Source organism: Aethina tumida, chromosome 4 (genome assembly GCF_024364675.1).
Source record: "Aethina tumida isolate Nest 87 chromosome 4, icAetTumi1.1, whole genome shotgun sequence".
In the NCBI taxonomy this organism is placed as follows: domain Eukaryota; kingdom Metazoa; phylum Arthropoda; class Insecta; order Coleoptera; family Nitidulidae; genus Aethina; species Aethina tumida.
The window spans coordinates 28,634,950-28,662,146 of NC_065438.1; the positions used below are offsets into that span (position 1 = coordinate 28,634,950).

A 27,197-nucleotide genomic window follows, 5' to 3' on the forward strand; every position below is an offset into this window, starting at 1 on the left:
AGCATTTTCGATTATTCTAGTTTTTAATTTGTCTATATATGGTCTATCCATACAACGAACCGCATTTGTACCCATGAGAGTTTCCATAGTTTCCCGCACCATTGCCATTGCATATAAAATGCTAGGACCTTGCCACCAACTTACCTGTTTTGTAAGATTCCTTTAATTATTAATTGATTTGTACTATTAAGAAGACAAAATATGATGCTAAATAGAGAACGCAGATAAATCATTTATTACATTAAATGAATATATTTTACTAAACGGCAAATATCCATGTTCAAAATTTAGTATTTATTGTTAAAATATATTACCACAGGTTCATATTTTTCAACACTGATCTTCGCAGGTTTGCAAATGACGGAAAACTTTATTTTTGGTAATTTATGCATATCTAAAATGGATTGTTCGATTTTGGCTGGAAGCTTTTTTTTCTCAGAAGGAAGTAATCCAAATTTGTCTCTTTTTCTAATATTCTTCAATACTTCTATAATATAAATAAAATATAAATATTTAATATGTTTATTAATAAATGTTAATATGTTTATTAAACAATATTTTTTTTATCAAAATATATTAAGATTAATCCTAAATAAAAATATATTAGACCAGATTATAATGCACATACGGAGTAGTTCGTTGCAAATTCTTATGTCTTATAGTACCCTAATAAATATTCATTTGTTATATTTAAATTCATCATTCATTAAATCATTTTGGCGTAACTTGATATATGTTAAGTATCATACACTAGTTAATAAATTAAAAACACATAATAAAAAGTCTAAGGATATTTTTGAAACCTTATTTAAAGAAAATTAAGATAAAACTGTTTGTTAAATTTCAAATATAAACGAGAAAAGGTAATTAAAGGTAACATTATTAGTTTTTAGCACAATATAAAATCTAATTTAAATTGACTAAAAATTATTGTAATAAAGAGTATATCCTCCACGACTGTCTGTAATTGCTTTACGTTTGTTGGGTATAGACAAAATAATGTTATCATTATCATTTATTATTAATATATTCATACTATCACAATCTTGTCCCGTGATTACCTCCAGTAAGATGTGGTCATCTTATTGACTTCCTAGAACGTAAATTGACTTCATGTAACCTGTTTCTTACAGTATCTGTGTTCTGGTGCTATAAGAAAAGGTTGTTGTTGCTGTTGGAGCAGTTAATGTGAAATACCTATCTCAAACAATAATTTTGATAGAATACATACTTAACAGTCTAGTAGAATGAGAAACAAGAATAGCTTGTTTAAAAGACTAATAATTTCTGTATTTTCATAAAATAGCCTTAGACTTTTTTTGTGTATCTATATATATTTTTAATCACTGTTCACCGATGACATGAGTAGGTTCTGATCACTCTGTTTTTTCAATTTAAGATAAATATTACAATAAACTGAAAAAAGGGTAATAATTAAATTTACAGATAAATCTTAATACACTTCATCCATTTGAATATTGCAGAAACTTTGATATCTTCTCTATATTTTAGGAGTGTATTGATGAAACTTTCCTCTGTTATTAAGATATTTTGAGAAAAGAACAAATGACGAGAAAAATGTTTCTTAATTGTCATATTTTAACTGAAAATTGAAGTTGAATATTTTGATGTGAATAAATAAGAATAAATTTTGTTTGGACGTAGTGAACTGCACTCAAATGTTCATTAATAAAATAATCGTTTTACATTTTAAAGATTTGAATACCGTCGAAAATATTCGCTTTAATTTTACTTATCAAATCAGTCTCGAAAGTTTAAATATCAATAATCCATTTTTCATTGATTTGATGAATGAAACATACATATAGTGCAGTTCAAATACCAATAATTTCTTGTTTCTACATTTTTACCGGAGAAAACTATTTAAAAGACAAACACAGAGCTGACAGATGAAAATCCTCAAACATTCCAACAACATTTGATCTTCCAAACAGTTGTAACTCGACTATTTTGCATACCATCGAAACAAATTAGGTTCCATGGGATGCGTAATTTATAATCTTTAAAACAACTCCATGCACTCATGAAACAAATAGTATAGTTTTAGTTAAATTTCTATTAATATTTGTATAATATTATTCACAAAATGTATTATATCGTGTAAGAGGCATGACATTTGAATTATTTAAATTTAATTAACGTATTTACTTATAAAATATGTGATTTTAAAATGTTTTTCAATATTTATAAAAAATAACAGTTACCTGCTTTACTCATTTTTGCTTCCATTATGTTTTGTAGTCGGGAATATTATATAAATAAGCTGTATAGGCTTATGCTATGGATAATGTATAAACTTATATGTCATATTTGTAGTTTTAATGACATTTATTGATTTATTATGACAAGTGAAAATTGTTTACTTTCATATTACTACATTTATAAATTTATCTAAATCATCCTATAAAAATGAACAATCTACAAATATAGAATGCATTAAAAACCTTCCCTGAGCTTCTAAAACTTTTTGCAAAAAATCGGCTTTTTTGAATAAGTTCTGAAACACTTCGTATATAATAACAACTTTTTGATGTAATTGAGACCAGTTGAAATGATATTAAAGTTACATATTTCTTTGTAAGAATGTAAGAAACAGTGCAGAATATGCCTTTTGGAGGGAACAAAAATCATCCAACTAGAAATTCATATGATTAAAATGCCACTTTAAGCTATACCCTTTTAAGTTTAATTTTATTATTCTGCTCTACTAAGATTCGGATCTAAAAGAACTTAAAAAAGTATAATACGATTTTGAAAACACATAACGCTTTCACAAATAGATAGTGGGAAAAACAAAGAGTCATAACTTGTTCATTTAAACACCATAAATCATGTCGAATTTTCCACGTAGTAAATAAAAAATGTAAATTTAAGATATAAATTATTTCAATGTTGACATTATCGCATTTTCATACTTGACTATACTAATGGATAGAGTTTGCTGAAAAATAAGTTGTTTGAAAATTTATGAATGTTTATGTGTTAAAGTGGCCACAATATGCATTTTAGATTTTTGCATTTACTGCTAGTATCTATATTTTGGTTGCATCGAACTGGCCCACTATTAATACTTTTAGTTACTTGTATTTATTATATAAGGGGTAACCCATGCCGACTCAACCACATTAAAAGGGTTTTATTTAAAAAAAAGCGTATTAATGTACGATCGCTTGCAGTGAATGTGTGGGAATGGAAGGAAGAGTATTAAAAACTGTGCAAGTGTTCAAATGCGACAATAGTAAATAAATATTTTCAGATGTATTGACATACTAGCATGAATAATTTTTGACAATTTAATAATATTGCACAATATCTATTTTGAATCGGATATTAATGTATACAACTGTTTTACAGTTATTATTGTTTAATTTATGTAATAGCATCTAACTGTTGTCCTAATTCTAATATATTTATTCTAAATGAACTCTATTATAATATAATATGTTGGTAATAAAGAATTATATTCACATTGTATGAAAGTATTACAGTTTTTAACCACATCGTATTTATCATTAAAAGTTAAATTTATAACGTAAATAAAATAAATAAATTCAAAAATAAGAATATATTTCAAAAAAACAAATCATTCTAAGCAATAAAAGCATATTTTAACAAAGTAAATTATATTATCATTCTATAAACAACAAAAATAAAAAGAACGTGTGTTCTTTAAACATTAAAATACACAAAATTATAAAATACAACTGGTATTAAATTATAAAGGAAGAAGAATAACAATCCAGCGCAAGCGATTCTGAATTCGAATTGTAACTGCAAACCTGTCGCTGACCGTATATACTAAAAGACTTAAATTTTGAAATACAGAGTAGTAAAGTCTTGTCGGTACACAAAATGTAAATTAAAGTTTTGAAAGGAGTATTTATTTTTAAGTACTCTTACACTATTCTTAATTAGCAATTTTCGATGGACGATGGAAAAGGGTTTTTATTTACAAATCTCCTAATGATTCGTTCAATATTCTGCATTATTTTGGCCTTTCATCCTTGCGTTTTCTTTTGGGACTTATATTTTTCTGTATTTCCGACAATTGTATCCGAGCAATTTAAGGTTTTGGCTATATTTCGGTGTGAAATACCATTTTGATGTAGTTGTTTTATTTGCTTTCGTCGTTCTAAGGTACAATGTTGTCCTCCCCCCATTGTAACTAAAATTAATTATATTTTCATTAATTTTACTTAGTTAATAACTTATATAGGTACAATATATTTTAGTTTTATCAATTAAAACGGCATGTCCCTGTTATTTCACACACACTAATTTGTGCACATTACACAAAATGACAAAAACCCGCAAGCCGATAAAAACATACTACCCCCAGTCAACAGTTTTTTGTGCCTAAAGATCCCAGTTGCCAATTTAATGTGTTTAATTTCGAATAAATTTAGACAAATTGTATCCCAGGGGCATTTTCAACTTATTTCACACAAGTGTCCCTATTAGTTTTCACATGACTGTATGTGATATTATACTAGGAATATTAATATACATCTGGTTTGAAGACCTATTACAAAAAGTGTTTAAACGTAAGGTAAAAGATTTGAAGAAGCAAATTCATGTGTGATTACAAAAAGTTGTAAAAGAATATAAATTTTCTTCAGAATATTCTAAGATGTTATTAATAAAATATACACATTTCTAAGAACTCTTCCTTCACAAATTTAAATTCAGAAATTGTTCGTGAAGAATTCCGAAATTGTTCGTGAATAGAACAAATATTTTTGTCCATTATAGTTACAATTTTAATTATAAACTATAAATAAGCCTCCCTCATAAGTAAAGTCGTGAGAGAAGTTATTAAGTTAATGAGACGTTCAGCGCTACAAAATTTGTTTCAATGCAATGAGAATTAGGTGAGTTACATATATGACTATTTTTATTCGATACGAAATTGGTATCACTGGATGCGTAATTCAATTATCTTTCTAACGAAATGTATATCATTAAGAATGGTCCTTCACTCACCTATTTATACATGTATTTTGCGATTACTGCCTTTAACAGTTGTTAAATTTATTAAAATCTTTTTATAATTGTACATCAAATTAATATATATTAAAAAGAAATCATCAAGAAGGAACCTGGAACAAATTTTGTATACCATATCATGAGATACATTATTTCAGAATTTGGCGCATTCACCTTTAATTAATAATCTTAGGAATGGTGAATGCGCAGTTGTGCGTGGTAAATATAAAGTGCTCATCACTGTGCAATTCCATAAACTATTTTTATATATGTTTCAAGAATTAGTAATTTAAAGGTAATAAAAGTTTGTAAGAAGTAATATAAAATATTAAATGGAAGGATTTAGGTAACTATTTTGAACAGCTTCTTATATATTTTTTAGGGTAATTCGAATATTAGTTTTAGTTTTTCTTTGAATCCATCTTTCAACAATTTTGTTTTAAAATTTTAAACCTATTTTATTTTTCAAATAAGGCTATTTCTTATTTTATATGCTTTTAGAAAAAAAAATGAAGTGTGCTATTTATTTTTTTCTTTAAAATATTCTTTAAATATTGTATTATTTATATCTTGTACAAATTTATAGCAAAAATATATAAATTAAAATATTATTTTTTTAGGGTAATTTGGGTATAATAATAAGAGAATCACACTTACTTTCATCTAATTGACGGTATATTTCACTCACTAGCGTTCTAAGTGAATAACAACCCCGTCTGAATTTCGAGATTCAGTTATATAATGGCAACTTTGTGTTTTAATGTTTATTATTTTACTAAGCAACGACCACAATGAACAGCAAGCAATATCATTAAGTGAGTGAAAGGTAATTTTAAATTACACACCCAGTGGCGTTGAATTCGATTCGATTGAAATAAAAATAACTGAGTTACAGATGATGAAAGTTCACATTTCATATAATTTATATTTATTAATACTTTTTGAACCATTCCTTAGATTTAAGGTTACAAATTATACTAGTAAACATTATTAATAAACAGTATTCAAAACTTTTCTTCCCGATTAAAACATAATTAATAACAACTTCTTATGTTCTTCCGAACCCAGTTTACAGGGAGCTGGCATCTTTGTCAGTTCTATCTTCTAGTTCAGCATACCCCGTATATGCAAATAAAAGTCTTTTTTCCCCATATATGATTTATCGTACATGGTAACACTATGGTTATGATCGTTAGGTCGGTGCCCGGAGAAGAGTTTCTAACTTTCCCCTCTTTGTCCCCTAAAAAAACCAACTTCTTATATAAAATTAGATAAACATTGTTAAAATTTTTTTAACTACATGTAATTTTCAGTAATACTTTTTATTTAATTTATTAATGATAATTATAAAATATTATATCTTAATGACACACTGTGGTCCTTATCTAACAAAAAAAACACAAAAAAAAATAATTATTTCTCTACATAGTCCTCTTTTATGTCGATATATTTTTCACACAACTCTACTTTCTTATTGTCTACAAGTCTTTTACCATCGAGTCATTTTTGGAATTTTTTGGAAAATATTTCAGCGGGACTAATAAATAGAGTGCATATAAAGCAATTCGAATTTTATTTAATTGATTTTGACCACTACAATACAATACCAGTGAATTATAGTGTTGGAACAACCCTTTTGTTTTCGCAAAATGTGCCGTTCTTTCCTAATATCATTACTGAAACATAGTAATAAGTTTGCATAATACCTTTTACTTTTTTGAAGATAATCAATAAAATCACCTTTCCAGCAGACGGAACCGTTTTGGCCTTCTTTGGAGCCGATTTTCCCCTTTTAGGTCATTGTTTTAACAGTTCGTGGGAAATTATAGACCCACGATTCATTCACTTTTATGAATCCACACAAAAATTAGGTTCTGATGTGGCGAAGCGTGGGCAAACACTCTATTAAAACATTCACACAACCCTATTTTTGATCACTTGTGAGAAAATTCCGCATCCATTTCACTCACAGCCGTTTCGCGTCCAAATGTATGGTCAATATACGACATACATCATTTTCTGAATGCCACACTATATTTTGTATAAGAAGGAGCAGATTACTTCAGAATAGAATATTTTGATTGGACTGTCACCTTTCAGAAGAGAGAACTGAATCACATAACGATGATCAAGTTTTTCCATGTTCGCAAAATTTGTCGAGAACCTTGACTGTTGACGATCATCAAATAACTACTAATAATATCGTGATACTTTTCACCAAAGAAATTGAAAAACCATCATCAACCTCAGTTGTGAGTATGTGTGTGTAAACAATCTAATAATGAATGAAATCGTTCAAATGCAAATTTTCCTTCTTATGCTTAACAGCAAAGTGAGTTGGTCATATTAGGGTATATAAAAATGTTGGTTTATGTTTTGTCAGATTATGGTGCAGAATTGGAGCTCGCATTAAAGTGGATAGACATAAATTGACATGGAATTTTAGCCCCGCTTATCTGTAATCCTCTCAGCAAGCGTCCAAATAGAAACTGCACTTTTATGTGGTATACGCCCGTCACTGTGACCATTTGTAAATACCAGACACAGGATTTGTCGACAGACTACCCCTAATAAAATACAAAAAGAAAATAAACAAACACCAAACATTGGAGAAATAGAAACCATAACTGTATCTTTTTCGTATCCCTTTCATCTACAAACTTCACATAAGGAGAATCAGTTTTATTCTTCTCGACTTAAATTGGTTACACTTCCTATGTTGTTTAGTTCTTTCCGTGATATCTTACTAATATACTTAATAAATTTATCTGTGATATTTGTATCAATTTCTTGTGTTTAAATTGGATTTGGGTCGAATTTAGAAGTTTAATTGATTTTTATGTTATAAAATGAAATTACTACGTTACCGATTTTATCATTACCATTTGACAATATAATAAAAACTTATAATTTTATATACACTGCAATTATTTCAAAAAACAAAACACCAATAATATTATATTGCCACAAATTCTTAAATAGAATAATAATTCATAGCTTCATAGTTTAATACAAGCAACACTCTGCGTGTCTCTAAAGAAATTTCACCCAGACACCAGACCCTGAATCTGCGTCAATATTCCTAGCTAAAATGTATTAACTATCAATTATCGGATTTATTTATTATATTTATTATATTCAAATTAAGATATAAACATAAAAGTTTCAGTATAGACATGTATTATTTTTTTATTATTAGAAATAGAAAATAATTGTCTTGTACTAAATCAAGCGAATAGAGTCGATGCAAAAATGCATTTCAAACATTGTCTACAAACATTTACCTTTTACTCTATAATATAATTAAATGAGGGGCAGTTAATTAAATTATTTACAAAATAGAGGGTTACACTCACAATATTGTTGAAATGAATCTTTCATGCATCTCATTTTAATTCAATATATGTTAAATTTAATATTATGCTTTACTTAATAATTTATAAATTATAAATAGTAGATGTATGCGTTTTATGAGTCACATAGTTATCAGGCAGATATAGAATGCAAGTGGTTTGTAGAAGATGCTTAAAGAAACAAAATTAGAGCCTATGAATGAATGGAAAACACTTCTTAGTAAGTCTCCAAGTCATAAATTTCATTTTAATTTCTCAAATAGTTTATTTTCGATACTACTGTTTGACAAATTTAGTATTTAAATTTAGTCAAATATTTAATTCAAGAGAACTCTTTAGAGAAAGAATTACTAAATACATTCTGTTATATTATTGTCTCAATAAAACACTTCCTGGACTATCTTCGTCAAAAATGTTTGATTTGAACTATCTAGTATTTTTTCGTTAATAATGATCCTTTATATATAGTTTTAATTCAATCATTTGTTTCTTTTTTTGTTTGTGTTTTAATATTTATAACTTATATTAATAAATTTTAATTGTTGAAGTTATTTTGCTGCCGATCACACTAGTTAAGTTAAAAAGCAATTTGGCATTTTAACAGTTTTTTGTATCTAGCCTTGAGTAGGCAAACAGCCCTTATACAAGCGAACAAGAAAAAAATATTATAATAGATTTTTATAACGCGAATAAAGAAAAATTAATTTCAAATCCAATTTTTATATAAAAAGTGTTTAAATGGGTGCCAAATATCACTTTTGAATAATAGTCTCGTAATATCTTGCCTAAGCTATACACCAAACAGCCCACCTTGTATATAAGAATTAATAGAATACTAAGTAATTTAAATGATTCTATTTTATCATATAAAAATATTTATGTAAAATATGGTAATTAGTGAAAAAGGGGACAGCTAAACAACAACAACGAGTAATCGAACATAATAGGTACTCTTAATTATATTTACAATTAAATTCCCTTGAAAAATTTTTGATGCGATTTCACTATGACCTTATTTGAATGAGCTAAAAACTCAGCAAAATATGCTTGCAAAAACACAAAAAATGGTCGATAACTTAAGCAAGAGCTCCATTCGAATAATCCCATCCTAATTGTTGAGAACATTTTCATTTTAAGAGGGCACATTTTGTTTGACCTACATAGGCTTCCCAGCCTTATCACGTTCACGAAGATTAAAAGTGTATAAACCACGTCTGAGCTTCGAAAACAATAACTGCCTACATGCCCCTGAATATAGTGAGTTTCCGTTCCTTTCTTGTCCTAACCTATAGTATCTGGATATTTGGAATAAAAGAATGTAATATTTAATTTTTATAAAATAAGAAATAGACTTAAGTTATTCTTATGTTTACATTTAATACATTATTTGTCATAAATATAACAATAAATTATATAAATTAATATTACAGATAGGTACATTAAAAAACTGTAAATTGTAGCAAAAATACTTTTAATGCTTAATAAATTAAATGTTTAGAAAATTCATTATTCAAAAACTACATTATTGTCATTAAATCACTTTATAAACCGAATTTAAAAAATTGTTGGCAACTTCTCAAAATGAAGATACGAAGAAAAAGATATGAAAATACATCAGAATTAAAACACTAAATTGAATTAATTTGAAAATATTTTAATATTTTATACTATTAAAAAAATAGATATATAAAAAGACTATAAACTGTAAAATATTGTTGATAAATTAAATTGATCACTTTCAAACTCTTCATTTTAATTTAATGCGAAACTTTAAGAAATTTATTTTAAAAAATAAAAATAAACTACATAGCTATTTTTATAAGAATAATAAGAAACTTTTTTTGAAGAATTACTTCAGCTAAAATTAAAACTTAATGGTTGAATAAATGAATAATTTCATATCATTATTAACATTTATAATTAGAAAATTTTATAATTCTGTGCAATTAGTTCTTAATTTCATAGTACTATAACGCAATTCAACAAAAATAAGAATCTAAATATTTTTAGTAAACAAAACAATAAACGTTAGTAATACGATTTACTTGTTTGAAAAAATCACTTAATTCTGAAAATTATTGTAATACTCAATTCTTCGTATTCGTATAATCTGAAAGTCAAATAAATTTTGTTGATATAGTAAAATATTGCGACCCTTTTACCCGACATAATAAGCATGGAAACAATTTATCATCATTAAATTACCATATTTATTTAGATTGTGTATGATAGGTTAACATATTTTCTTGTTTCAAAATAGTACTCTTTTATTAATTTCTTTACTTGTAACAATTATTTATAACATCAAATTATTCAGCGTTTTCAAAAAACTATCATAAAGAATTAGTAATAGTTATTTATTCAGATTCTTTCCATGAATGTATTTAATTTTATGATGAATAAAAAATCGAACTATAAAAATTATATGACTTACGTCCTAAAAAAGTTGACCTATAATAAAACAGTGTTCGAAAATTCCAAAAGTTCCAAATGTTTGAAGGTCTGCTCTCGTTTTATTACTCTTAATTTATGAATAGATATACCGAGCAATTCGTTTAAATTAGACATAACAAAAACTAAAAGTAATATTCATAAGGTGAAGGAAAGTAAAAATTTAAAATTGTTATATTTTGCTCAGTTCTCCAGAAACTTTTTCTGGACCACATAAGTGAAACGTTTTGTATAGACATAATATTTCGAACGAATAGCTTTTACTACACACTTACAGAAAACATTTTATATGTAAGTATTTCATTTTTATTATCAAGTGTGCATTGCAGTAGAAAAATATTTTATGGGAATAAACACATTTTACTTGGAAGAAACATACCTGAGAAATACAAATTTCAAGCTGTACAATGTAAGGAAACAATTATTTCGAATTTTCAGAAATATAATTTTTAAACTTTTAATTATTGTTGATTTATTAAATTAAAATTAAATATTCAACTAACTGACCTACAGATAGTCACTTTCCAATAAAAGAGTAACTCATTCTAAAATGGGTCCAAATTTTTTTATGGATGCTTCATAAATTAAGGCACCACTAATATAATAATTGATCCTGGAATTTTGGAAATTAACAAAATTCGATTTTTAATAAATTATTGAATTTTATATAATATTAGGTATTTTCATCTCTTTTAAAATTATAACCTCTCAATTTGATGGAGTTAAGGTCCGAAATATGAGCTGTCCAAACCTTAGTACCAATTCTAACGAAAGCAAAATCAAATGTGTATAGCTGTATTCTTTGAAATTAAAAAACTACAAAAATGGAACTACAATAGAAACCTGCTAGCTTTCATCAAAAATTTTCTCAACCAAAGAACCTTTCATATCAAATCCAACGGATATATCTCAGAGAAAAGAAATCAACAAAATGGGACACCACAAGGATCTGTCAATATTCTTAATATTGATGAATGATATAGTCAAAGATATAATTTCCAACTCAAGCCAGACAATTCGCAGATGACCTGGTTATATATGCAAGATGTGTCATCATCCATTCCATTGGTACTTATATAAAAACATTCATCCGCCATCTCGAACACTGGTCAAGACAAACAGGACTTAATTTTTGTCCAGAAAAAACAAAGGCCATCCTTTTCAGTGGAAAAGATACGCAACAATTAGTTGATAACATCAAATTTCTTGGAGTTGTTTTTGACTACAAAATGAAATGGGAAAAACACTGTAAATCGCTAAAAAAAGTAACTCAACAAGGAATTAACGTCTTGAGTTGCATAAGCAAAAATAACTGAAGTACTAATAAACAAAGCCTACTACATATATATATATATATATATATATATATATATATCAGTCTCATAAAATCAAGGATTAATTATGCAGCAATTGCATATGTATCAGCCAGGAATTACATCCTTCGAACAATACAAAATATACGGTTTGAATAGAGGATAGTAACAGGAACTTTCCATACAAGTCCTATCGAAAGTATTCTTAGTGAAGCCAAACAAACCACCATTCAAATTAAGAAGATAAAGTCCCTATGCTGCTACAGTTACATCAGCGAAACACCACCCAAATTCTACAACAGCAACTACCACTCTATTTGGATAAATTCTTTTAGAAAATGCACATGAAAGCACACCAATCTCTATGGCTGAGCCATAAATTAATGCCAGATGAATGCTTATCCTATATACAGAATGGTTTACTCACTTTTCTAAATTAATTCATGAAAACAAAGTTTATAGTTTAAATCCCAAACAAACTAAAATTTCACCCTAAATATTTTCAAATACCCGGCAAATTCCCTTAATTAAAATTCTTGACATGCGGTATGAATGCAATTCATAAGCAATGGCTTATACACGCCAATATTATTCCCATCAGCAATTTGAATCCGCAGCAATATCGTGCTTAAATCTCCGCCAATCCGGTCTCTGTTAATTAGTGTTCATCCCGAATATAGAACCAGTTATTTTACACTACACGGCACGAACAATACCGTCAACCGTTCTATTCAATAGAGTGTTCAATTAAGGCAATTATTGTGACATCAAGTTCATTTCGGGTGCGAAGCCGAATATGGGGTGTGCAATGGTTATTAACTGTTTCCTTCCACACTCTCACGGTGTTTCCATTAATACACGTACGCTAAATGCGTATCACATGTATCACAATATAATTATAATTAATCTTATTTTAAATATTTTTAATGTTTACACTTTATTACATTGTAATATACAGGGTGATCCAAAATTGTTGATTTTGAATTGTAGAAGTATTTCCAGAACAGATGGAGAACTTGTTGATTGCAGCACACTGTAGCTGAAATTTCTAGCAATTTCTGACACATCCTCGACAAGTAACATTGGCGATATGTTTTTAAAACCATATTTTATATTCACTAGAGTCGACGTGGTTAATTATTCCCATGAATTGTTTGTTTGTTTGTTTGTGTCAAATAAGATATTTGATAATTTTAAATCCATTATCATATGACATCTATTCCATATATTTAATAAAAAATATACCATAACTTATCCGAAATTCTAATAAGTTCAACAGAAAACGAGATAAAAATGTTTGTTTGTTTGTAACAAACCTTACTCTACAACTTTTTTATGCAACGTTTACTTCTTATTTTCAATCATTGTAACCCAAACAAAGGCAAGGAGGAACGTTGAAACGACGAAATTGGGTAAGACCTGCCCAAGTTTACTTGCAGGTCAATGGAGAGAACTTTGAACAGCTTTTGTAGAATAAGGTTTGTTACAAATTCTAAAATTTTTTATCTCGTTTTCAGTTGGATTTTTATTAGAATTTGTTTTAAAACATCGACTTAATATTTAGAAGTACATATCTGGTTAAGAAATTTCGGATAAGTTATGAAGCACCCTGTAGATATTTGATATTAGCAGAAGTATCCGAATAACTTAGCTAATATAATTCAATATATTCAAATTACATAGTTTAATTTCTTTGACATTTTAAGAGCAAATTCATATTCCCCGAAATATGAAAAAATATATCCAAATATTATAACTTACTTCAACTATTATTAATATTATTTTGAAATAACTATCTCGTATTATGTAAAAAAGTAATACTATAAAGAAAAATTTTAGACCCCTGTTCATTTCTATTATTCATTAACGATTTATTTTATATATCACAGGATCCAACCCATTGTTTTTAATTAGATAATATATAATCCCTATTTTCAACACAACTAACTTATAAAAAACTAGCTTTCGATATATCATTATGGACATAAGTACCTTAAACTCATTTTGAGAAATTGTCGTGTTTAAAACAACTAAGCTTTGTGCGTTCTTCAATATGAAACCCATATTACTTAATTTAAAACCAAATTTTTGAAATACCTTGATTTTAGATCCGATCCACATTCCGTAATAAATATCTGTGAACAATATTTTTGGGCAACAAGTTAGGTATTTCCTTATTGGGACATACGAAAATTACAATTATTATAAAAATTTTTCCCAGTATATTAGAGGAGCTTCATTTTTTAGTTTTTAGTTTCTCAACATAGTAGTGAACATAACCTTATATTTTACACCAATTTAGTAGTAAGTAAAATTGCAGTAGATTTAAATTTAAGCAGATCGATTATTTCGAGAATGTCCAATTTTAACAGAAGGAATACACTAAAAGAAATTCCCAAAAGTGAAAACACAAAACTAACAAAGTCTTGAACAAGAAAATACAAATGCTTATTGTTGGCGACCTTTATCAGTGCATCCCGCATAAATCAAAAAATAAACGAAGTCAGTGTGTCGGTGTATATTTATGTATACCACCGTATATTTATTTTGATTTATCAAAGTATCTCATATTATGAAAGTGTCCGTAGAAAGATTTTTCCATGTGTCAATCTGCCATCTTGTTTTAAGCTTTCCTATTAAATTGGAAAAATGTATATATTTTATTTTTCAATATACGCAACAAAGTTGATAAAATCAATCAATATGGGGTAACCTGTACTTTATTCAAACAGAGACATATTTCAAAGGAAATAATTAATGTACGATATAAAGATTTAATTTCAAGCCCTGGAAGGTATTTAAGGTAATAACGTGTTTTATGTGATATACGTGCAAGATGTTGAAAGCAACTTCTCCATTCCGTCAACGTGCACGCCTGTTACATAAGCTTACCTTATCTTAAAAAAGAGTATAGAACACCTTTGTATATGTTTTCCGACAGGAAAATATAAAACTACATTTCTATTCATATTTATCTTTAGTACACTTAGTATTCATTGCATAAGTGTAATTAAATAAGTCTGCCTGTTATTTAAGGTTTTAATTAAAGTTTATTCTCAACATCATCCACACTCTTAAACAAGTAGGTTAATTAAGGCAGCAATTTTGTCTTTTAATTACTTTATCTATGAGTTCACCATTAACGTACATTTTTGCAAATTTTAATTTAAATAATTTATGTAAATTAATTGGGTTTTTATTAAAAAGTACCTTAACACCCACTTATGCTGAAACCATGACTGACACAATTAACTCTAAATCTTTTTAAGTGTTCAAGTAAACATTAAAACTGACACGCGATTAACCTAAACATCTTAACAACTTTTGTGGGATATATCTTACTAGAATATAACAGAAATATAACAATCATTTTAAGAACAATAAATTATCGCTTAAATATATTTTAAAAAATAATTTACAATGGATTAACAGAAATGTCAATAAAACCTCGGAACCATTAACACTTACATTATTCAGGAAACTGTTAAATTCCATTAAACTATATGGATATAAAAGTAGTGGCGCACTCCGAGGAAAGATACGGTGCAAGAAACTCATTTAAGATTTAAACTTTACATCGAAGTACGCCTTAAACTTTCAATAAGTTTGTTTTGTGTCCTGTGTTCTCTGATCAGTGAACAGCCAGTGACTGGACGAGCGGTTTAAAGTAATGGAGAAAAAAGGACAAACACTAAGTCGCCTTTCATCAAGGGGTGGAGTGGCAACCGCAGGAGAATTATCTGTAGTCCCGTCGGGACTATGTTTTAGATTGAAAACGCGTCAGAGATAATTCCCAGAACTGGCCGGTCACTCCCTCGTTCCTTATCCGGAACTCTTTAATCATCACATTGAATACGTATTATGGACAATAAAGGATTTTTAAATGGTTGGCTTAATATTGATTTCGTCAAGAGGTTTTTGACTTTAAAATTTGACACATTATTACACTAGAATTGTAACTATATCTATTGTAAGTCACATCTAATTCTAATAATAATAATAATACTAATAATTATAGTTGTCGAAAATCGGCCTTTAAAGGCCATAAGTCCATTTTGAATCTAATTTGTGTCTTTTTGTCGTCCGGTGCCTACTCTGCTCCGATTTTGGTCATTATCAACCCACGCTTGACAATATCTCATGATTTCTGTTAGTACGATTACCGATTTTTCGAAATGAAAAACTCGCCTTCCGTAGTCCAATAATTCCACCTCTTTCAATTTCACTTAGCCGGCAATAAATTTCACGTACTCATACTCTTAAACATTTTAACATTACTAAACATCCATGTTAGATCCAACCAAACAGATTAATATTTTACATTAAAAAAACCAAACCAATAACATAATTTCTTTAATTGTAGTAAAAAAGTTTACATGAGAAAAATTTAGGTCGTTTACTTCTTGTTATAACATCTATGTTTTAGCAAAACAAACCAATTCAAACAAATTTGAACACCTCCTTCTTGATTTTGCATTTTCTTTGTCAGTGAGTATATAATTTATTTTTCATTCGTCCAATATATGTCAAGTAATTTGTTCAGTTTCAGTTAAATTTTAGGAGACCGGAGGTCGACGTCTCAACATTCTTTGTTCTTCCGCATTTTATGGTTTGTGTGGAAATTTTATTTTTCGTAATTTTTAAATGCTGCTTACAGTGAATTTACTGAAACTGTACCAGAAAATTGAATAGTGAGTAATTTAAAATTTTAATTTAACATGAGATGAAAGATGAAGTAAAATTATATCATATATTTATATATGAATAACACATCTGTAGACAGGAAAACAAAATCGCTTCTTGTTCGCGACACTTTTATCAGCATATCCCACATAAATCGAGAAATAAACGATCTCAGTGAATTGCTCAGTATCATAAAACGAAGACTAAAAGGGCCTGGTCTCTATGAAAGAGCGAGCAGCGAAACTACTTTTTGCAAGAGAACATGTGAACTAGACTGATGGACAATGGAAAACAATTTTGTTTTCCGGTGAAAGACGGTTCCAATCATTCAAATCTGATGCCATTTTATAGGTGAAAGGACCAATTAATGAATAGTAGAAAGGTAGACACAGTACACTAGAACCACTATGGTTTGGGGATATTTTTCTGGGTTTGGCATGCGCCTACTGGTTAAGTTAGACGGGATAATTGATTGTTTTGTTTATCGTTACTGTATCTGTAGAATCATATGCTTCCATTTGTCGGAGGTAACATGAGTTTAAGGTGAACATTCCAGCACGACATTGACCCGAAACACAAGTTTAAGTTAGTTAAATAATGGTTCGCTTCTCAAGGAGTACACGTAATACCTTGGGCAGCACAAAGCTCAGACATCAATCCAATCTACTTTTGAAAAGAAATTGATCGGAACATCAATACAAAAAGGATATATATATTGGACGAATGAAATTAGTCAGTATTATCTACAATAATGTAGAAAACGACAACATTGGAATGGCATCAAGTCGTCTTCTCTGATGAATCCCAATTCTGCTTGGCTGGACATGACTTCTGAAAAAGATTCAGACGACTTCGGGGAGAAAGACGGCAACCTCAATTTTATGATGAGTGACATGTACACCAAACAAGGGGTATTATGGTATGAGATGCTATTAATCATGGGAGTAGGTCATCTTTAGTTTTTATTAGGGGCAACATGACTGCAAAACGTTATCTTCAGGAAGTAGTGCTCGGCGCTATGTTACCAGGATTAGTTTACACTTATGTGAATCTGATGACCTTTCATCCAGATAGCATGTTTAGGATATGATGGGTAGAAAGCTAGGAAATTTACCCCAGCTCCCACGGACTTCTTAGTTTTGCATATTATTTTTCAGTCAAGACATTTATTTAGTGATGAATGCGGAAAAGTCGAAAGAATCGTGATGTAGTTTGGGAAAAAAAATCATTCTATTTAAATCACCTAATCTTAACTAAATTGAGAACTTGTTGGTTCAAATTGATTAAAATATGAGATTCAACAATAACGCACAACAAAAGCAGGAATGATTTATTCAGAGCAATCAAATTCCAAAGGAGCATTAACCCCTAAAAAATTCATAAACTAGTTGAATAAATACAAATTAGACATAGAGAAGAATTATGAAGCAAATTTGAATTTAATTAATTAAAATATGTTGTTTGAAAACTTACGTGATAAAATTTTCTTAGTTTCAAACATAATTTCTTTTGATAATTCAAAATTCAATACTTTGTTTTTTAATATTAATTGGTCTACAATATGCTTTTATTTTATATTTTAAATTAAGAAATAATTTAATACTTATTCCATTTGTAAAATCAAAGTTAATCTCACTTACGGTTCGTTGAAAATATTTTTGTAGAACCACATCACCTGCAACCAAAATTTCAGATTAATTTCTCCTTTGGTTCTTTATAAATGGCTAATAATAACCATCTTATTTTTTAGTGACATGTAAAAACACCTTGTAGATAAATGCATATTTACTGAGATAATACAAAAGTCTTGCATCGCCAACTTGTTTGAAAATTTTATAATACTTTAACTTTTCTTTATTAAATTTAATAATCCATTTGAATAAGAAAGTAATTATTCTGATACAGTATTCTACAAAAAATTAGAAATATAAAATATTCTTTAGTCTAATTCTATTAGTTTATTAAAATATCTTTACTCCAGGTATTGAGCCTTAGTAAAGCCATTATAAACGGTATTCAGAAATTATTAAAAATGAAATTTTCTCAAATTTTCTATAATTCAACAGAAACAGAACAAGTTTGCTTGTGAAAATATATAAAACAAATGAGAAATTACTGTACCGTATTACTTAGTGACTGAGTGTGTAAACGGATATCAATAACAACTGAAAAGATCGTAATATGGTTTTGGAAAAAACACAATCTAATATAATGATTACCGTAATCACCTAATCTCAACTCGATTCAGAATTTGAGAGATCAAATTGATTAAAATATGAAATCCAACAACAATAAAATCAAGATTGATTTATTTGAATCAATCAGTTAGGATGAAAAAAATATAAATCAATAAACCAAATCAAATGAATTTGCGAAACTTGATTTTAGTAAATTAAAATGTATGTATTAGGTTTCAATATCAAGTAATTCCTTATTAATCAATATTTAACTTGTTACTATAATTATTCTACAATAGTTTGTTAACAGGATAAGAATATTTCAGATAATTAATTCGCAATGTTTTTAAAGAAATTTCAAATTTACTATACATCCTTATAATATAAACAAAATACAAGCATCATTTTATTCCAACAGTTTTCCATTATACCTCCTTTCTAATTTGAAATTTTTGGTTACACACAAATTCAACATTGTAAGTCAAGCTGAAATTCAAGAAATTTTATTTAATCTATGGTTAAGATAAAGTTTCCAGGCATTTTTATTACCATTTTTATGGCCTCTTTTGCCATTCAGTCATCAGGATCCCCAAACCATTTCAAAATAGATAACTTGATGATAAAACAGTGGACAATAAATAAAAAACTGCACGTAAATGTTTTACAAGCTATACTTTTTAATTTTCCAGTTTTTATAATATAAAAGCTGAAATTTCTTCAAGCATATATTATGTCTTTTATTTTATATAACCAACCCTATTTATCACAAGCTAAAAATAAAATTATTTTTCATTAATTAAGTAATCCAAAAGGTTATTTTAAACCGGAAAAACAGTAAATATTCCACGTCTTACATTTAATTTCCTGAGCGTTTTGTTCTCACAGTTTAGGTATCTGATTTTTATTCTACGGAGATTCTGTTGGACTTCTATTTTTACCGAAACGGTCGCAGAGGAAATGAATTGCTCTATATTCTCTGCAGTGGACTTTCCGGGGACAATTTGTCTAAATTACATAAAAAACCCCGCAATACCTATTTTCAGCACCAAACCGACATTAACTTTATCGCTGCAGTAATTGTTTTACTTTTGCCTCAAGATTTGCTCCATTCTACACAAACTTTTCTGTTGTACAATTCACATTTAATTTAAAAATTCATTTCTGTTAATAGTTTATAAATTATAAATTATAATATTAAAGTTAATATATAAATATATTATATATAAATTCAAATATATATACGGTCGGCGTCAGATCTGCAGTTACACCTTAAAGGCTATATTCGCTTGCGGCGAGTGTGTGAGATTGGAGGGGATAGTAGTAAAAACTGTGCGAGTGTTCATTGAACACTGTTCAATTGTGACACAGTAAATAAATGTTTTTAGATGAGTTTTTGCAGCAGATTCGTATCATTAATTTTTATCAAATTAAGAATATTGCTTATTCACATTATGTATTTTGAATTGAATATTAATGTATACAACTTTTTTATAGTTACAGTTCTTATTGTTTAATTCGTATAATAATTATTGTCCTAATTCTCTATTCTATATTTATTCTAAAAGGTATTTTACTCAATTATCATATAATATGTTGGTAATTAAGAATTATACTCTATCATACGAAAGTTTTTACCATATCGTATTCGTATTAAAAGTTAAATGTATAATTAATGTAAACAAATAAATTCAAAAATAAGAATATATTTAACAAAACAAATTATTAGTATTAAATGTCTATTTGAACAAAATATATTGTATAATACTTCTATAAATAACAACTAAAATGAAACATAATAGATAAATACAAAATTATAAAATATAATTAGTCCTGTTTAATATTAAAAAGGAATCTTACATTTTAGTGAGGTTGGATGCTGGATATACTAAATAAAATGTTCCATTAAGACAAGCTATTTTGAATTAAAAAACTACAATCTCACAAGCCATAGAAGTTTTGAAAATATTTTGAAATAAGTAATGTTGATTTTTCTTTATTGGTTTAGTTCTACTTTTTTTATTATATGGTTTATTTTTGTTGATCAAGATACATGAAAAATATTGTAAATAAATTAGTTTAATAAATAATTCAAATCTACTATTGTTTAAAAGTTTAAATACCACCCAAAAATTCATGTTATAAATATTATGATCTATATTAAAATTATAACTAAAATTGAATTCGATCAAATAATTATGAGCAGTTTCTCATATACAAGATTCTCAAAAAATGAAAAACAAAACAGTCGTTATTAGTGATAATTAGAATTTTAAATTTAATAACAGTTTTAAATTTAGACATATCTCTGTATTATTGTTCCCTTGTTCGTGTAAAAATATAATTCGCATTCGCGTTTCATCAGAAATATCTCGAGGCATCTTTACCTTTCGACAGTGCAAGGTAGATTAATTGTTTTTAATCGGTGATCATAAACACGCGGAGTGAGCGGGCCGTATGTGGTGGGGGGCCGACAATGCACCGCAAGCGAATTTGAATTCGAGGTGTAACTGCAGATCTATATATATATATATATTTGAATTTTTCTAAAAAATGTTGTAAATACATAACATTCATTTTATGATAAGTCCAGTCCTTCCGCAGAATGATCTCGGATTTTCCTCAGCTTGGTTTTACTCTTCCGAAGTCAGATTTCAGTTAGCCTGGGATGAGATACCACAAGAATATGTCGACAATCGACGTGTCTTAATAAATGGGTCCGACCCATTATTAGCTTCTGACACTTTATGTTTTAATATTTTTCTGAAAAAACTGGAATAACTCAATTAGCTGTCTTTTGAACGCAGTATACGATAAAACTGCAATATTTCATATGTTTGCCGTGGACCAGTAGAACTACACAATACTGATTCTTAAAATTATATTTAAAAAAATAAAATTCCATATACTTAATTAGTTAAGATTAATTTAAAATCTTTACGAAAGACCTGCATTGAATCACATACGATAGCCAGAGGACACATGCAACAACATCACATGATACATTTACAAATTCAGATCGGTAAAACTGGAGAGGATCCTTGTTCCCATCAAAAACCGATAAAATTGCATTAATTAATTCGCGATCGCGGAAATCATAAACCGTTGAGCTATTTAGTTTATTTGGATTCTTTTTTTAAATAGACTTATAAAAACCGCATATTATATAAACAGTACATATAAATATCATTATATATAAGTATTATTAATTTAAATTAGTAGGTCAAAGATTTTGTTTAATTAGACAAAATTCAAATATTAATTATTTATTTCGTTATACCATACGAAAAGAATTATAACCTAACCTAACCTAATTTTAATCAAATTTATATTTAAAACGGAGTATTTTATGAGGAAGAGTTATAACAGTTGATAAATTTGGATCTCTAACAAATGCGAATATTAAATATCTATTAAGAAATTGATAGAATTAATTTTAAGCAAACATTCTTTTAAATATGTGATTAAAGGAAACAATAATGAATGAATAGACTTAATATAGTAGTTTTAAATAATTTTAGTAGAAAAATGATTATAAAATATTTATTTTGTAATAGAACATTTTAATTTCAATAATTAATTATTAAAATATTTCGTTAAAATTTGTGTGTAGTGAAATCACTTTTTATTAAAGGACAAAATAATGTTTAAAATCCATTCAATTTAGAGTATGGATAAAATAAATAAAAAATATTTTAAAATTTATCTATTAACAAAGAACAAGAATATAATTGGTCCGATGTAATGTTCTTCTGTAAATAGAAGATATAAATAAAGATAATCACACAGATAAAGACACAATCCACGTGGGTACATTTAGTAAGTTCTCCCTAGTTTTTGTTTACCAGCTACTGGTCGATTTTTCCCATGCAGCGATCAACACGAGGATCACAGGCGACAATGGCCGGTGTTTTGTTCGGAGGAAGCTTTAAGTGCAGAGAAAGTGTCGTTTTCCAGGATTGAGATTGCAGAGAACTCATAAAGGGACCGAGTGTGTGAGAGATACATCACGAGCCAGACTAAATTATGGGTTTTATGGCTCCGAAGTTTTACTCAGATAAGAACCGAAAACGCATATGCTTAAAATCCGTAAAAAATATCACACACATGTTTGTGCACATGACATTTCGATGTAGTTCATTTAATTGTATTAATTTATTGATTTGATATTTTGCAAATAAAATATATAGGGTGATAACCCTAAGTAAATCATTAGAAATTGACTTTTTCAAACTGAATGAATAGATTCATATGAAAATGTCTGTATTTCTAACACTTATAACAAAATTATTCCTATTAGAAGCGAGTGATAATATTCCAAAATATTCAAAGATCCAGTGATCAGAATTCATTGATTTTTGGTATATAAACACTTATTGACTTATATTGGCTGATAGTATTCAACTTTGTCCTGAGGTAGCTTAGGGGTAAAACAGCAAATGGAATTCCACAATTTACTGTATGAACATTTCACATGGCCAGCCATCATATATAATGGTAACCAAAACATATAAAACAAAATAAAATCGAGACTCATCTCTGAAGATGACCACATTTTATTTCACATCCCAATCTGGCAAACTGGCATGAAGCACAAACTGAGAACCCTATCAAAGAAGTCCAAAGACCAAATTCTGCGGAATATATTTCGCTGAGTAAGAAACCTTTCTTCCTCTGTGAACCACTGGTTGGAAATTGTACGAATGGCAACAAAACAATTTGTAAGAGCTAAAATTCAAAGAAAAGGCCTTGACTTCGTCCCTTGAACGTCGGTCGACGTTTTCCTGAACCTGCCATCCAACCACTTTCAGACCACACCCTCCAATACCAGACAGTGTTTATCTCAATTATCACGATTTCTACTAACGAAAGTTTCGTCTCTTTTAAACCAATAAGTAATTCCTATCTAATTCACGTAAATGTCTAAAATTTACTATTTGCATTCGTCCTAACAACAATGCTTTATATAATCCTTTAAGCATAACAAAACTGAAGATAATAATAAATAGTGTCTGTATTATGCGAATTTAATACATACAACCTTCAAAATTTAATCATTTTTCTATTTCATACGAACGAGCATAATTTTACTGAAATTGGACCACTAGATTCTTTTTTATTCCACTTTCTGTCACTGAGTATATAAGATATATTTAATGTTTTAAATGTAAAACAAAAAATTTAAAGAGCCTTTCTCGGATAAACCTTATACTTAAAAGTATAGTGTAAATGTTTTTTACCTTACTTTTAAAACACTGTTTTACCAATGTCAGCCAGTAAGTCGCTGGAAAAAAAATCGAGAGATCGAGAGAATTATAAAAATAATATTTGCTCAAGAAAAAAACAGTAACATGTCATATTTTTCTTTAAAAATGTTTTAATACTAAACTTAATTAAAATATCTAGAGTTGCACCATATATGTATATTAAATAAATATATTTTTTTGAGAACTTTACCACTTTGTATTACAAAATTTGAGACGTCCAGAACATACGTTTACATGAATTTTTTTCTTAATGTGTCAAGAATTGCCGCTTAAATATGTTACCTTAGTTTTGAAACAGTATGGACATACAAAATAATTTTCTCATTAAAATATATATAATTAATTAATATATATTTTACCTCAATTAATATAATTTTGTTATTAGCATTTGTAGATTTCTAAATATGATGTGTTTATAAGAAGGCAAATGTGTCAAGGTTAATATTTATAGTGACAAAAATCAAATTCATGCCAAGAGCATCAAAATGTCGGTCTAGGCTCCAGTACAATTTTAAAATTATAGATATAACTTGAATATATTTAGAACTTTTATTATTTTTAAATTCATGTAACAAGAGACAAACACATTCATAAAAAATTAAGTGACACCCTTAAATTAATGGTATTTAAAGTTTAAGCATCCAAACACGACAGACAAATTTCACACTAATACAAGCAACTTAATATAGTTAATGCAATTTAATTTCGTATTCGATTAAGTTCGGGATAACATCATCTACCTCATCGCCCTCTAATCCTAATCAAAGGAAATTGAATGCATCCTAACACCATTACACCATTGTTTACTTGGGGATCTTCCTGGGTACAAAACAATAATACGAAATGTTAAAATAAAATAATTCTCTATACATTTTGCTTATTATATTTATACATTCATTCATTATTAATTGATACACCTTTATTTCAGTTATAAGAACTTTTGTTAGTTTCATTCTAAACACGAGAACTGGTAATTTGAAACATTAATAAACAGATTTTAAAAGCAATAAACCTACAAATCAATCATTATCACCTTGGTAATTTATTTTTCAACGCAATTATCATCAATTTTGACAGCAAATATCCATTCTCATTCCGTAGTTTTCTTCCTATAAATCCGTCCAATTCATTTACAAATTGCCAGCACACACGAACTTGTGGAATATTGTCACGAAACGATTATAACAATAAAACTTAATTTTTATCACACACCACTACACGAAGATAGATCAAGATTACACAAGTAAACAAGCATCAGATTTATGGCAAATTATGATGGTTCTGGCTGAGAAAACTGACAATCTACTACTGGCCGAAATGTGTCACTAAAATGAAATTCAAAAATAAACCGGGCCGGTTGGCGACATTAAATTCTGTGCGAGAATAATAAAATTATTAACACTTGAACATAGCAGGAATAAAATTTATTTTCGTAAAATTAATAAAAGTAGCATGAAAAAAATTCGGTGCACGAGGTTTATAAATGGGTTTGGTCAAGTCGACGTAAAAAATGTTTTTTGGGAGTTTACACGCTTGCGATTTCGATCTGCTTTCCCCCATTTTAGAGAAAACTTTATTTTACTGTTCTTTGCGTGCAAGCACTTTTTGCATTTTATGTATACCTTTACATGGTATAAAGAATGAAATTCTCTTGGGCAAAGGCCAATTTTGTACTCAGGTAAATTATTTTCATATTTTGTACATCTAGATTAACTTGGGCTTTTACCGGTATCTATATATAGGAAGTATATAATTTTCGGAGAACTATTTAATGCAGCTCCTGCCAACCACATAATCCAACATATTTTAAATTATTTTGTAATGCTTCCATTCTCTATAACATTGTGGTGATGCAGGTAAACAAACTAGTAAAACAATGCAGTCTGCGGTATAAATATTGGAATCTAAAATTTCATTAAAATTTTTGTGATTCTCATATTTCTAAAATATTTCACTTAACATTGTCACTAACAAGACCTTATTCTGTTAACAATATAAAAACGTAATTGTTATATTTTAGTCCTATAAATACTATATTATATAAGGCGTTTCACCTAACTGATTCTTTTGTATGCCAAGCATACATTAATTAATAATTTGAGTTAGTCAAAATTATTCGAAATGAAAAGAAAAGCAATTTATATAGAATTCAAAGACCAAGTCTCATTTAAAAAAGCAATGTAAATATCGATTCATCTGGATGTGACAGCGCCTTGAAAATATCTTATAAAATAGCAGATTGATCTTTTAGTTGTATATAAGTTTCTAAAGAACCAGTTGGGCGAATCACCTTGTATATAATATTAATTTTTATTTAAAATGTCCTTTTCTATGCACTTTTAATTTTTAATTTTATATTCATTTAATATTTGTTCGTGATACAAAAAGGTATTTTTTCAAATAAAATAGAAACACTTGGTATTATGTAATTCTAAATAAATCAACGATAAAGTTTATAATACAGAGTTTAAAATTTCATCTAACTAAAGAATCTATTACGTGAATCACTTAATATAATTTAAAAATATATAAATAATAATCATATTTTGTAATTTGTATTCTATACCTTCATTTGACATATTTACGTAGATATTATGTATCTGAAATATTTTTTATGAACTATTCATGCGTTGTTGGTAATTCTTTTTAGCTAGAAAAAATTATTTGAAGAATTTACATAGAGTTGAAAAATGCAACAATATTTATTTGTAAGGTTCCATTTGAGAACACAAAGTGATAATTATATTATTTTATATTTAAAATATATTATACTTTTTTCATTTCAAAAATAATATCATCAGTAAACTACAGTTTCCAAACTATGTAAAATTTTAAATTTTGTACACCGGGTATCAACGAATCCATTAGATAATACATAAATTCTAGGACACTCGATATATCAAAACGAGATCTGGTAAATGGTATGGAGAGAAGAGAATTCCTTATATT

At 28.0% G+C, this 27,197-nt stretch overlaps 1 protein-coding gene across 2 annotated transcripts in view; it reads right to left on the reverse strand.

The window, feature by feature from the left end:
- Positions 1 to 25,537, reverse strand: part of LOC109596385 (inactive dipeptidyl peptidase 10) — a 67,339-nt gene extending 41,802 nt beyond the window's left edge. For both annotated transcript variants that reach the window (XM_020011931.2, XM_049966598.1), the window contains exon 1: positions 25,282 to 25,537. The gene's annotated coding sequence lies outside the window, so the exon portion shown is untranslated. The remainder of the gene's footprint in view (positions 1 to 25,281) is intronic.
- Positions 25,538 to 27,197: the final 1,660 nt, after the last annotated feature.